Consider the following 15,113-nt stretch of genomic DNA (forward strand, 5'->3'; position numbering starts at 1 on the left):
TTTTTTTCTTATCGGTTTGGTTTCCTCTTTAATACCCTGAAATCATAACTCCCCAAAGTATTATCATTAAATCTACCAATGACCTTTTGTCTGTATTCTTCTTGAACCCCTCTCCCCAATCATTGAGCATGTGATAGTATTCTACACAGAGCAGGTGCACATGTACTAGAATCTAGTGCCCGGATTTCTGTTGTACGCGGGACAGCTCTCCAAGATGAGGTACCTGATAAGCAAGTTAGAAGACCAGAAATTTGATTCATTGGCTGAAGTTTCCGTATGTGTTGTGCTGGAGAGGCAAAGAACTTGGAACTCAGGAGACAAAGCATGGGAGAGGAACAAGTGGTCCCCACATCACCCTCCCACTCAAAAATTCTTTAGTGGCTCCCAGAGGACAACAACATTAACATAACTCTCACTGGTGTTCAAGCTATTCTTTCCATTTTTATTATCCACTCTATTGTCATTGCCAATCTGCAGCTCATCCTGTACACTCCATATACTCTTGCCACACAGCCATGTGAATGTGCCCTTTCTACCTTCATGCCTTGCACATGCTATACTCTCCACCTGTAATGCTACTCTTCCAATATCTCTATGTTTTTGTTTTTGTTTTTAATTTAAGGCTTATCTCGGTTGATACATCCTCCACGAGATAGTTCCTGATTCTTCTCATCTACCCCCTCCCCTCAACTGCCCAATTGTTACTTGTTTGTCCATTGAACCCCAAGGTGCTTTGTAACTATTGTTTAGCATTTAACTTGTGATTTGTGTCATGTACTTGTCTTATTGCCTCTATGCGTGCTTCTGAGAGGTGAAACTACATCTTACTCATCTTTTTAGCTCAGCAGTGCTAGCTCAGAAGCTTGAATAAAGCATCAAAAGTGGTTGAATTGAGGTGTAGTAAAAAGATCATAAAAACTAAATTAGCTTAATTAGCAAGAATCTTCCATGCATGAACTCTTGGGTGGTACCCAGAGTGCCCATCCCAGGACCTAAGAGAACCCCAGAGTTTCAATACATAGATGAGATCAGGTAATACTTCAAGAAAATAGAAGAAATTGCCTTCAAAGAGTTTATAATCTAGTGGTAAGAAGGCATATAATGTGTCTTCCAGTATAGAAAAGTTTACTGAAGAACCTGGGAGGTTTTATTTAAAGATTAAATAACTTGTTTAATGGTGTGTTATTAGGTGTTCTTTGGAAAGGGTTCCATGATCAATTAATTGGATAATGTCCAACATTGGGGCAAAGGTGTAATGGCCACTGTAGGGAGAAGGTATTTTAAGACTGAAGAACAAGGCATACAACTCCATAAAATATAACACATTTTGTTATAGGGTAATTTACTTACCAGAATGTAGGGTCAGAGCAGGCAGATGACCCAGCAGTTCTGCACAAATTATTCTCCTCTACCAGACCCCTATTACGGTATATTTTTAATAATATAATTCAAGTACTGATGATTGACAAGACAAAGGGACAAAGAACGCAGTATGCATGAGGGGCCATATCTCCTGGTGGTCTTATGATAGATGATGGTTTATAATCTACTCGATCACCAGTTTGATATTGATCTCGGTTGTTATTCCATTCTGGACCATATTAACAAAAATATTTATGACTACACTGTATGGAACACAGATACTATTAACTAGAGGATTTGGTATGCTTACATAGGACAGTAAGGGTATTTAAAGATCACAGCATGACCCAGGACACAAAGATAGAGCTGGTTTTTGTTCACAACATATATACAGGGAAATATTGCAAGCTTTATTTCCCTTTTGGAGATTCACAATGCATATGAGAATACTGAAAGCTTTAGAAGTCCTGCAGTAAAGTAATTACTAAATTTTGCTTGACACCATAATCCCCAAACTCATTTAACCATGGAATCCCTTTTTTCAACAGAATTTTGTTGGGGGTTTAGGGGCACAGGCCTAAATAAGGGACCAGGAAGATGACTTTGAAAAGTCAGAGATTACCAAAAGATAGAACAGTAGGTACCTAAATAAAGTAAGGGGTAGAAAAAGAGCCAAGTAGAAAAAAGTCTAGGTGATCATCACTTAATTCTTTTCTGACCAAAGCCTCTGTAAAAGTGAAGGAAAATTTCGCACCAAAAATGTATAGAGATTCAAAGACCATCTCATTTCTCTCTTATTAGGGCTAATATCTAAGCTGTCCTGGTTATTCTCAATTTCTTCAACCACATTAAATCCTGGGCAATAAAACACATCCAAAAGAGTTATATAAAATGCTGTGGAGACTTCTGGCCAATATGGAGGCATAGTTAGACATGCTTCACCTCCTTCCACAACCATAAGAAAAACTACATCTGCCTCAAAACAAAAAACACCAGAACTACCAGAAAGTCAAACTGAATGTAAGTCCAACAGACAAAGATATAAAGAAGTAATACTCATCCAGGCAGGTAGGAGGGGAAGACACAGAGAGCCAGGGTGGAGAGGACATGGTGGGGCTGGTGGAAAGTGCAGTCACACACAATATAAAAGCCTGGAGGGACACCTGGGGAGTAACCCCAGTCCCAGGCCAAACCACACAGCTTACTGTTTCAGGGCCAGGAAAATAAAGCCTCATTGCTTCTGACTGTGCAAGCGAGTGGGGTTGGGATGGTGGAAAAAACTGCCCATCTCTTAGGAGAGTCTGTTTAGAGGGCCCCACAGTCCTAGAATGTATGCAAACCCACCCACTCTGGGAACCATCACCAGGGCAACAGCTAGAGGGGCGCCAGTCACAAACAGAAAGCAGGTAAAGTGGCTGGAAATAGGGCGAGTGGCAAGCAAGCAGCATTGTTACCTCTCTGACCCCTCCTCCATATACAGCACCACAAAGCGATGAAACTGGTTGCTCTGCACTGACAAATACCTAAGGCTCCACACCTTACAATGTAGCAAATGCAGCAGCTCCACCTAATACACATAGGCAAATACAGGAGGCTGTTAAGTTGAGGAGACAGGGAAGTATGGCCCCAAAGAGGGAGCAGATCAAGCCTCCAGAGGGAAAACTGAGCAATGAGGAGATAGCCAACCTAACAGATGAAGAGTTCAAAACACTGGTGATAACAAAGCTCACAGAAATAATTGAGTATGGCAAATGCATAAGGGAAGAAGTGAAAGCTATACTATAAGTGAAATGAAGAAAAATCTACAAGAACCCAACCATGAAGGGAAGGAAGCCAGGGTTCAAATCAACAATTTGGAACACAAGGAAGAAATAAACAGTCACCCAATACATAATGAAGAAACAAGAATTGGAAAAAAACAAGGAGAAGCTTAGGAACCTCTGGGACAATTTTAAACGTGCCAACATCCGAATCATAGGGGTGCCAGAAGGAGAAGAGGAAGGGAAAGAAATTGAAAACTTAGTTGAAAAAATAATGAAGGAAAACTTCCCTAATTTGGCATAAATAGACATACAAGTCCAGGAAGCACAGAGAATCCCAAACAAACTAGGCTCAAAGAGGACCTCACAAAGACACATTATAATTAAAATGCTAAAGGTTAAAGATAAAGAGAAACTCAAAAGCAGCAAGAGAAAAGAAGGGAGTTAGTTACAAAGGAGTTCCCATAAGACTGTCAATCTCAGCTGATTTTTCAAAAGAAACTTTGCAGGCAAGAAGGAACTGGCAAGAAGTATTCAAAGTGAGGAAAACAAAGGAACTACAACCAAGATAACTCTATCCAGCAAAGCTATCATTTAGAATGGAAGGACAGATAAAGTGCTTTCCAGACAAGGTAAAGCTAAAGGAGTTCATCATCACCAAGTCATTATTATGTGAAATGTTAAAGGAACTTATTTAAGAAAAATAAGAATATAAAAACTATGAATAGTAAAATGACAAACTCACAACTATCAACAAATGAATCTAAAAAAAAAAACAAAAACAAACTAAGCAAATAATCAGAACAGGAACAGAACCATAGATATGGAGATCACATGGATGATTATCAGTGGGGAGGGGGAACAGGGAGAATGGGGAAAAGGTGCAGGGATCAAGAAACATACTGGTAGGTACAAAATAGACAGGGGAACATTAAGAATACAATGTATGAGGACTTTATATATGACAAAGGTGGCCCTCCAGATCTCTGGGGAACAGTCTTTGAAATACATGATGTCAGGACAATTCCTTATCCATTTGGTAGGATCTCTATACCCTACCATGCACGAACTTTAATTTCAGATAGATAACAGACTTAACTGTGAAAAATAAAATTTTAAATAAAGCTTTTAAAAGAATATATAGAAAAGTATTTTTATAATCTAAAGATAAGAAAGGACTTTTTTAGTAAGACAAAAAAAAAAAAAAAAAGGCTTTACTCATAAAAGAAAAGATTGATAAGCATAACATTGAAATTAAGAACTGCTGCTGCCCTGACCATGTGGCTCAGTCAGTTGGAGTGCTTTCCCATACACCAAAGCATTGCAGGTTTGATTCTCAGTCAGGGCACACACCTAGGCTGTGGGTTCAATCCCAGGTCAGGGCACATATGGAAGGTGATTGATCAATGTTTTTCACATATCTCACCTCTCTCCTCTGTCTGTCTCTCTCTCTTTAGTGAGCATATCCTTGGGTGGAGATTACAAAGAATTAAATTAAATTAGAGTAAGAAAAGATACGGGTGCCCCGGGGACCAAAAATATTTGAATAAAATGATTTGTCCCTCATTATCCAAACTCCAGTTAATTTTTATATGAAAATCAGGAACCAATAGATCCTGAAAACTAGGTATTCTTCAACATTTAAACTCTGGCTATCTGAACTGAGAAACTACATAGATTCTGGTAGCAAAGAATGTTTTATTTGCAACATATACAACTAACAAAGATTAATATCTAGAGTATTTAAGGGATTAATTTCTACATAACAGTAAGAAAAGACAAATAATCTAATGGCGTAAATAGAATGTTACAGAAGAAAATATCCTAGCGTAAACAAACACATGAAAAGATGCTTACCTTATTAATTATCAGAAAACTTCACAGTAAGACAACAAAGGGTAACCATGTTACACTTAAAAGCTTGGCAAAAGTTAAGTTTGGCAAGACCAGTTATCAGTGAAGATATGAATTGTATGCACTGTTGAGAGAGGTACAATTTGGTACAACCACTTTGAAAAATACTGCTATTATCTTGCAAAACTGTAGCTGTGCATTTCCTACAAGTCAGAAATTCTAATACCAGAAACTGTACATGCCCTGTTGAAAATCTCCTACCTATATATCAGGAAATGTGTGTGAGAATGTTCATTGCTGCCTTGTTCAGAAGAACAAAAACCTGGAAACAGAATAACAAAAAGCTGGAAATAACTATTCATTGACAGCAGAAGAGATAAGTAAATTATACTATACTTATATGATTATATATTTTAACAGCTTTATTGAGAAACAATTCACATACCATACAATTATCCATTTAAAGTGCATAATTCAATGTTTTTTGCATATTCATGTTACATTATTAGTCTTTTAATCATGATAAATTACATATAATATAAAATAAGTCACTTTAAACCATATTTAAGTATACAGTTTAGTGGTATTAATTATATTCACAAAGTTGTGCAGCCATCACCACTGTCTATTTCCAAAACATTTTCATCACTCCAAACAGAAACTGTGTAAACAGAAAGCAGCCACTATCCATTCCTGCCTCCCCCAGACCATGGTAGTTTCTAACCTACTCTCTGCCTCTATGAATCTGCCCATTCTAGATATTTCATAGAGTTAGAAACTTATAATATTTGTCCTTTTGTGGGTGGTTTATTCCACTTAGCTTAATTTCCTCGAGGTTCATCCATGTTGTAGCATGTATCAAAACATCATTTCTTTTATGGTTGAATAAAATTCCATTGTAGAGCTATATCACATTCTGTTTGTTCATTCATCTGGTGGTGGACACTTCGGCTGTTTCCATCTTTTGGCTATTGTAAACAATGCTGCAATAAACATTTATATGTAAGTATTTGTTCATGTTCTTGCTTTTAATTTCTTTGGGTATATAATTAAGAATGGAATTGCTGGGTCATAGGTAATTCTATGTTTAACTTCTTGAGGAACCACCAAACTGTTTTCTATAGCAACCACACCATTTTACATTCCCACTGGCAATGTACAGTGACTCCAACATCTTCACATCTGTGTAAATAGATATTTTTTCCCAGTCTATGACTTGCCTTTTCATTCTTTTAACAACATCTTTCTCTGAGCAAAAGTTTTCAACTTTAATAAAGTCCAACATCAATTTTTTTCTTTCATGGATCTGCTTTTGGTGATGTGTCTGAAAAGTCATCACCAAATGCAAAGTCACCTAGATTTTCTCCTGTTATCTTCAAGAAGTTTTATAGTTTTGTGTCTTGCAGTTATGTCTACAATTCATATATTTTTTTGTGAATGGTGAAAAGTTTGTGTTTAGATTTATTATTTTGCATATTCATGTTCAGTTGTTGCAATATAATTTGTTGAAAAGACCAGCTTTTCTCCATTAAATTGGCATGGCTTTGTTGTCAAAGATATATGAACTATATTTGTGTAAATCTATTTCTGGGCTCTCTATACTGTTTCACTGATTTATTATTTCACCAGTATCACATTGTCTTGATTACTGTAGCTTCATAGTAAGTCTTGAAGGTGGCTAGTGTAAGTCTTCTGACTTTGTTCTTCTCCTTCAGTATGGTAGTGGCTATTCTGGGTCTTTTGCTGATACATACAAACATTAAAATAATTTTGTTGATGTCTACAAAATAACTTCTTAGAATTTTGATTGGGATTGCATTGAATCTATAGGTCAAGTTGGGAAGAGTTTACGTCCTAACAATATTGAATTTCCTTACCCATGAACATGAAATATCTCTCCATTTATTTAGATCTTCTTTGATTTCCTTCATCAGAGTTTTGTTGTTTCCTTCATATAGATATTATACATATAATGAAGTATTTTTCTCTTTTTTTGTGCTAATGTAAATGGTGTTAGATTTTTTCAAATTCCAATCATAGAAAAGTAATCAACTTTTATATATTGACCTTGTGTCCTACAGCCTTGCTATGATCACCTATAGAAGCCTCACTCCAGGAGGTTTATTTAAATGATTCTTTGGAATTTTCTATATAGACAGTTATGCCATCTATGGATAGTTTCATACCTTCCTTCTCAATTTGTATATACCATCCCAACGCCAAGCCCCAGTTCTTATCTTATTGCATTAACTAGGACTTCTAGTACAATATTGAATACGAATGGCAGGAGGAGACATCCTTGCCTTGTTTCTGATCTTAGGAGGAAAGCATCTAGTTTCTCACCATTAGTATAATGTCAACTGTAGAGTTTTTACACATGTTCTTTATCATATGTAAAGTACTCTTCTATTTCTAGTTTGCTGGGAGGTTTTTACATTAATTAATGCTGTACTTTGTCAAATGCCTTTTCTGTACCTACTGATACGATCATATGATTTTTTCTTTAGCCTATTGATATGATAGATTACATTAGTGGATTTTTTGAATGTTGAACCAGCATTTTATATCTAGAACAAATACCACTTGTTTGCAATGTATAATTCTTTTTATACATCGTTGGGTTTGAATAATTTTGAGGACGTTTGCATCTATTTTTTTTTAATTTTTTTTAATGTTTTTTATTGATTATATTGTTACAACCGTTCCAATTTTCTTGCATCTATTTTTATGAGAGCTATTGGCTTGTAATTTTCCTTTATTGGTAATGCCTTTGTCTGGTTTTGGTATTAGGATAATGCTAGCCTCATAGAAGGAGGTAGGAAGTAGTCCTTCTGCTTCTGTTTTCTGGAAGAAATTACAACAAATTGGTACCACTTCTTAAATACTTGGTAAAATTCACCAGTGAAACTACCTGGGCCATAATAAAGCTCATAAAGATTAGGGCAGAAATAAAGTAAATGGAGTCTAGAAAACAATAGAGTAAATCAACAAAATGAAAAATTGGTTCTTTGGAAAGATCAACAAAATTGGCAAACCTTTAGCTAGACTGACCAAGAAAAAAAGAAAGAAGACTCAAATATCAAAATTGGGAATGAAAGAGGGGACAGTTCTACTGACCTTACAGAAATAAAAAGTATAATAAATTAATATCATGCACAAGTGTATGTCAACAAACTAGATAACTCAGATGAAATGGGTAAATTCTTAGAAAGGCATTAAAAAAATGAAACTGACTCAAGAGGAAATATAATCTAAATAGATGGAGAACAAGCAAAGAGATTGAATTAGTAATCTTTAAATTTCCAATAAAGAAAAGCCAAGGTCCAGAAGGCTTCCTTGGTAAGTTCTATATACTAAACATTTAAAGAATTAATACCAATTCTTCATAAATACTTCCAAGAAAAAAAAAAAAAAAGAAGAGGAGGGGAACACTTCCTAACTCATTCTGTTGATATAAGGCCAGTGTTACTCTGACATCAAAACCAGTCAAAGGCATTAAAAGAAAAGAGTAGACCACTATTTCTTATGAATATGGATACAAAATTTTTCAACAAAATACTGGCAAACCAAATCCAACAATATATATCAATAAAAAAAGGATTATATACCATGACCAACTGGGATATATCCCAGAAATGAATAGTTAATCTAACATCTGCAAATCAATGTAATATACCATATCAATAGAAAAAAGGGGAAAAAAAACCCACATGTTCATCTTAACAGACACAGGATAAGTCTTTGATGAAATCTAACACCCTTTCATGATAAAAGCACCAAGCAAAGTAGACAAGAACTTCCACAAACGAAACAGAAAGAAACTTCTACAAATTGATATAGGGTGTAACGTGAAAAAGAGAACAATTCACAGAATGGGAGAATATACATGCAAATCATGTGTCTGATAAAACATTTACAACCAGAACTATAAAAAATTTATAAATCAGTAATAAAAGACAAATAACCCAATTAAAACTTCGGTAAGGGATTTGAAAAGACATTTCTCTGTAGAAGATATAAAAATGGCCAAAAGGCACATGAAAAAATGATCAACATCGTAAGTTATTAGAGAAATGCATATCAAAATCACAATGAAATACCATTCCACATTCTCTGGGTGGCTATAATCTTTTTTTAAGACAGACACTAGCAAGTGCTGGCAAAGATATGGAGGAACTGGAACCCTCACACATTACTAGTAAAAATGTAAATCAGTACAGCTACTTTGGAAAACAGTTTGGCAATTCTTCAAAAGGCTAAACATAAAGTTATCATATCACCCAGCAACTCCACTCTTAGGTATATACCCAGGAGAAATGAAAATGTGTATCTATACAAAAACTTGTGCACAAATGTGCATAGCAGCATTGTACATAACAGCCAAAATGTCCATTAACTGACAAATAAGGAAAATGCAGTATATCCATACAGTAGAATGTTATATGGTAATAAAAAGAAAGAGGAATAAAGTACTGACATATGTTACAATATGGATGAACCTTGAAGACATTATGCTAAGTGAAAGAAAGCAGTCTTAAAGACCACATGTTTTATGATTCTGTCCCTATGAAAGGTCCAGAATAAGCAAATCCAGAGAAGAGAGAAAATAGATTAGTAGTTTCCAGGGGATGGGAGTGCACTGGGAAGGGGAAGTGACTGCTAATGTGTATGAGGTTTCTTTTTGGGATTTTGAAAATGTTCTAAAATTACATTGAGTGACAGTTACATAATAGTTGAAAAGGGTGAATTTGTGGTCTATAAAATATATCTCAATGAAGCTGCACTTAAAAATGTAAGTGCTCAGCTCCAACCATCACCAATTCATGACCAAGCTTGTTTCATGTACACCCATTTTCACACCGGATCATTCTAAAAGCAAATCCCAAACATTATTTCTTCCATAAAGGGTTGGTAGGTTTTTTTTTTGTTGTTGTTGTTACATTCAGTAGTATCCCTCCACAAGATAAGAACTTTTTAAAGTTAAAATAATACTTTAATAAAATCATATATCCTGTGTTCGCATTTTCCCCAATTGTCTCATAAATGTGGTATTTTAAACAGCTGCTTTGGACCCAGCCCATATGACTCGGTTGGGTGTTTTCCAGCAAACTGCAAGGTCAAGGGTTTTATTCCCATTCAGGGCTCATGCCTGGGCTGTGGGTTCAGTCTCCCTATCAGAGCACATGTAGAAGGCAACTGATCAACCAATCAACTAACTGATGTTACTCACAGCGATGTCTTTCTCCTTCTCTTCCCCTCTCTCTAGAATCAATAAAATAATTAAAAAAAAATAACCAGCTACTTTGTTTAGGACAAAATCTATATGCTATATTTGGTTATTTCTCTTAGGTTTCTATGTATCTGTAAGCTCTCCCTCTTTTATTTTTCCTGCAATTTATTTATTGTTTGTCTTACAGAGTTTCCCACATTCTGGATTTTGCTGATTGCATTACTGTGATGTCATTTAACATGATCACTATTATATGGTGGTTTGCTTTTAGATGCTTACTGCCAATTACACTATAAATATGACTTAATTCACAGTTCATCAACACCGCCACCAATGCTGTAGTGCATACTGTATTCTTTGTAGCATATTTGACACAAATTATCTAATGTAATCTGTGTAACAACCCTATATGGTAAGTATTACAATATTATACCCAGTCTAGAGATAAAAAAATTGGGCTTAGAGAGGTTAAATAAACTTGGTAACAGTCAAGTAGGCAGTAAATACCTGGGTTCAAACGCAGGTCTTTCTGATGTTAATACCCTTACCTCTATCTATTACATGATAATATTCCCATGTTTTGCCTGTGGGTTGTGGTTCTTGTGTGTTTTTATCAACTCTGGGAAATTGCCCTTCAATTCATCCAAAGAACTTACTTTCACATTTCATCTGTAACACTTGGGATGCTTTCAGCTTCAAGTAACAGAAAACTCCATCTCAGATTGACTCAACAATAAGGATATTTATTATCTCACATAACAAGAAATCCAGAAGTAGGGCAGACCAGGGCTAATTGACTTACTGACTCAAGAACAACATCACAGACCCGGGCTAATTCTATCGCTTTACTCTGCCATCATCAATGCGTTGGCTTTGTCCTGAGGCTAGATCCCCTAGTGGTTCTAAGATGGCCATTTCAGTTTCAGGTAACACAGCCACATGTAAAAACATCCAGTGGAGTCCATGGCATATTTCCCTGTATGTCTCCTTTTAAAAGCAAGAAAACATTTCCCAGAAGGCCTTCAGCAGATCTCTCCTAAGGTCTCCCTGGCCAGAATTGGGTCACATTCCCACCTCTAGCCTCTCACTGGCCAGTCAAAAAGGATCCTATTCTCCTTGCCCATGATGGGTTTAGGAGTATACTTCTGATATGGTAATAAGGTCACCTTCCTGATTGGGTGAACACCCATGAAGGCTTCCGTGAAGAAGAAAGAAGGTGGAATGAATGATGAGTATGAAGCAACAGTATCTACTACATGTTTCTAGTGAGATATGCTACATTTTCCATTGTGAAAAATAAAAATACTTCATTATAATAGTCACACAGAATTTTTTACTTTCTACCAAGTGATTTTTACTGTTGATGTATCAGCTTCCTTCTCTGTATGAAGAAGAGACTAGAGAAGATGATCTGTAAGGTCCGTTCCAGCTCTAGGAGTTCTGTTTCAAATTTACATTTTCATTTTTCAAAAAGCAAATTAAAAACTTAAACCTACAAGATACGGTCCAGAAATGATGATGGGTTTCAACTGATCATAGGCATGGCTGACATCCTTTTCTTGCTGAGAAATTTTTAGACATAGATTTAAAGAACTAAACAGACTGAAACTTGATATCTGTCCATTAAGTTTTAACATTAAAAATAGAAAGGTTAAGTGTTCTGCCTTCCTCAGTCACCCATTAACACTTACTAGCTTCTAGCCTTCCTGGTATAGACAGAGATTGATTAGAAGTTCTTTTCATAACCTTTTCTTTAGTTTGGTGTCAACCTCCTCCTGAAGCTTATACATGGCCCTAAAACTGTCAGATAGCTCTTATATCTCTGCTCTGGCTGACAACTATGACTTTGAAATAATTTTTGTGCCTGCTGGCTTTCACAGTCTTTATCTGAATAATGCTCTATTCATTTCATCACACACAGACATTTTACACTACTGAGTATATTTGCTATATCAAATCTTTACTACTCTTTCTTCTTATCTGAATAAAATCGCTGCCCTGGCTGGCATGGCTCAGTTGGTTGAGCATTGTCCCACAAAGCCAAAGGTTGGCAGTTCAATTCCCGGTCAGGGCACATGCCTGGGTTGCTGGCCAGGTTCCCGGCTGGGGTGAATGTAAGAAGCAACAGATCAATGTTCTCTCACACATCGATGTTTCTCTCTCTCTCTCTTTCTCCTTACCTTCCTCTCTAAAATAAGTAGATTAAAAAATTTTTTAAATGCTTTATTATTTTCAGTGTATGCCTACCTTCTATTTTCTCTGGGAAAACTGCCAACTTGATCTATAAGCAGTCCCATTATTTAACAGAAGGCTATGATTTGTGACAAATGCACAATATAAAGTCAAAGATATCATGTCTGTTACACAGGACATTTGGAATAACAACAGGAAAACATGGGAATGTGATGTAAGCTGGTTTGGTCACACCTCCATTTCATTTAACTCTTTCCAAGCTCAGATTTGTTGTTCTGGTGAGGAAGCCCAGGGTGCAGTCCATAACCACAGTTGAGAGTGGAAACCACACTGGTCTCTCCGTAAGCAGTGCCTGTGTGCCATTGTTCATCATGCTAGTTCCAAAAACCTTAGAGAATTCACTTTATTTTCTGATGCTGCCCACCTGCTGGGGAAGGCATGACCCTGTTTTGAAATGCAAAAATGAAGGACAGTGCTGTGGAGAAGGCCAGAGCACCTAGGGAGGAAGGAGAAAAGATAGGCTTAACGACCAGCTGGGTGACCTTGAATAAGTCATATCACCTCTCTGTGCCTTTTAGTACTCTGACTGGAGAAAACTCTTCACTCTGTACCTCACAGGTTATTGCAAAAAAATGAAACTGGCTATTTCCACAGGATGTTTTTTGCATGTGGCTGTGTTACCTGAAACTTGGAATAGGAAAGTATTTCACAAATGCAAAGTGTTGTTATTATTTTCAAATAGGGAATTTCCTCTGCAGCACTTTACTCTTTCCCACATGATTACTGCACAGGTTATGCAGATTATGATGCTGTTTCACCTCAGTGCACCCTTTGCCTATTTCAGGCAGAGATTCCACCAGCAATTTTGCTGGTATCCACCGTTTTTCTTCCACCACGTCCCTGAAATGAAAATCTCACCATAGTGTGAAATACTGCATAGTAGCTACTTACAAAACTCAACATACCTTAAACTGTCCAGATAAATGCTATAAGCAAGAGTTACATTAGAAGTATGCAGCAAGGGTTCAAAAAGGAGATCAGGTCTAATTAGAAAAAGTTTCTGGAAGGTTACCCTATTATGCCCTGTAGTTTAGTAATCAGTAATATCCATCTTTGCCCTTTGTCTCTGCATCCCACTTCCATACTTCAAAGACAAACCTTTGTAGCTCCCAAGAGCCTGGGCCTGGCAGAGAGGACATCCAGTGCATTGTCAGGGATGAAGTGAACCAGCTACACAGCTGACATAGCTGACAGTAGATTCGGTGGGTTTGTAACATTTATTTGGTGCATGGGTATTGATTTATTGATTTTTAGAGAGAGGGAAAGGGAGGGAGAGAGGGCAAGAAACATCAATGTGATTGAGAATATAGAGTGGTTGATCTCTGGCACACACCCGGACCGGGTCGGAACTGCAACCTAGTAGGTATGTGCCCTAACTGGAAATAGAACCATCTGCCCCTGGTTTACCGGAGACGCTCTAGCCAACTGAGCCATGCTGTCCAGGGATAGGCCCAGTTATCTTTAGCTCAGCATTATATGTAGGGCTTTCCAGGGAAAAAGTTTGCCTGGGGAAGGTCCTTGCAACTCCCAAGGAAGGAACCTTTATTGAGCATGTGCTAAGTGCCAGACACAGGCGCTTTCTCTTTCCTATTCACCTAGTGTTTGGTCCGCACGGTTCATGCTTTAAGCCTACTTTACAGATGAGGATACTGAGACTGTCAGAGGCTAAGTTGTTCAGCCTCACATCTAATGAAGCCACTACATGTGTGTGGGCTCTGAAACACCCTCGCGTACCAAACTTCAGATCTTCTCTGCTCACTTACCTCCCTAACCCTAAGCACGTACCCAGCGACTCCTCCTCCCTACGCTTGCGCCGCAGACCCTCGTAAATCCAGTAAAACCTAGGGCAAGCCTAGACTGCATGTGAGCCTGATTTCTAGCTGAACTGGGTCTTGACAGGCCTCCCACGTTAAGCTGTTTCACTCATCCAACAGCTCCCCACAAGAATGAAGAGTCCTTGCCACTCACTCAATCTGTAGCCCCTAGCTTCTGAAAAGAGCCTGCACAGCTTTTTCCCAAGGCTGAGGATCGCCTAGCCTGCAGAGGGCTGACAGGGTCAGGACGCAGATTCTGGGAGAAGACCCTTGCAGGGCTGGACCCGAGTAGGGGGCCCCGGGCGCCGGGGGACCGGGTATGGGGTCCCGCTTGCGCGCGGCCGCGGCGCGCCGCCGGAACTACGCTTCCCAGCCTGCTCCGCTGCCGCCGCGCGCCTGGGTGCCGCGCCCGCCCGCCGTCCGGGAGCCGCCTGTTGATTGCCGCGCTCGCCAGGCTACGGCGCCGCCCCTGCTCGTGGCCCCGCTACCTTGGGGCTGACGGACTGACGGCTCGCACCGCCGGCTACGGGATGGGCGCACGGACGGGTGAGCGCGCCGAGAGCTGGGTGGAGGATGGCCGGGGCCAGGCGCTGTCTGCAGCCCCGGTTCGCAGCGCGGGGGCAGCCGCTCCCTCTCTGTGGCTGGAGGATGCTCCGCGGCGTCGGCGCTCGGCTGGCAGGGCGCGGAAAGCGGGGCCACCTCGTGCCTCCTCCGCCCGGCGGGCTGCACGGGGCTGCGCAGAGCAGAGCGCTGCGTGGGGATGCGCGGGCGGGAGGCGCCTGCGGGGTGAGGGTTCCACGCCCTGCACTGCGGCTCCGCTGCTTCTGCAGCCCTCCGGGC

General features: G+C 38.9%; 1 protein-coding gene across 2 annotated transcripts in view; it reads left to right on the forward strand.

The window, feature by feature from the left end:
• Positions 1 to 14,723: 14,723 nt before the first annotated feature.
• The window catches only part of TMOD2 (tropomodulin 2), a 48,506-nt gene continuing 48,116 nt past the window's right edge, over positions 14,724 to 15,113 (forward strand). For both annotated transcript variants that reach the window (XM_090271999.1, XM_090272000.1), the window contains exon 1: positions 14,724 to 14,819. The gene's annotated coding sequence lies outside the window, so the exon portion shown is untranslated. The remainder of the gene's footprint in view (positions 14,820 to 15,113) is intronic.

The sequence above is a fragment of the Furipterus horrens genome, unplaced genomic scaffold (genome assembly GCF_987537825.1).
Source record: "Furipterus horrens unplaced genomic scaffold, mFurHor1.1.pri manual_scaffold_3, whole genome shotgun sequence".
NCBI lineage: Eukaryota > Metazoa > Chordata > Mammalia > Chiroptera > Furipteridae > Furipterus > Furipterus horrens.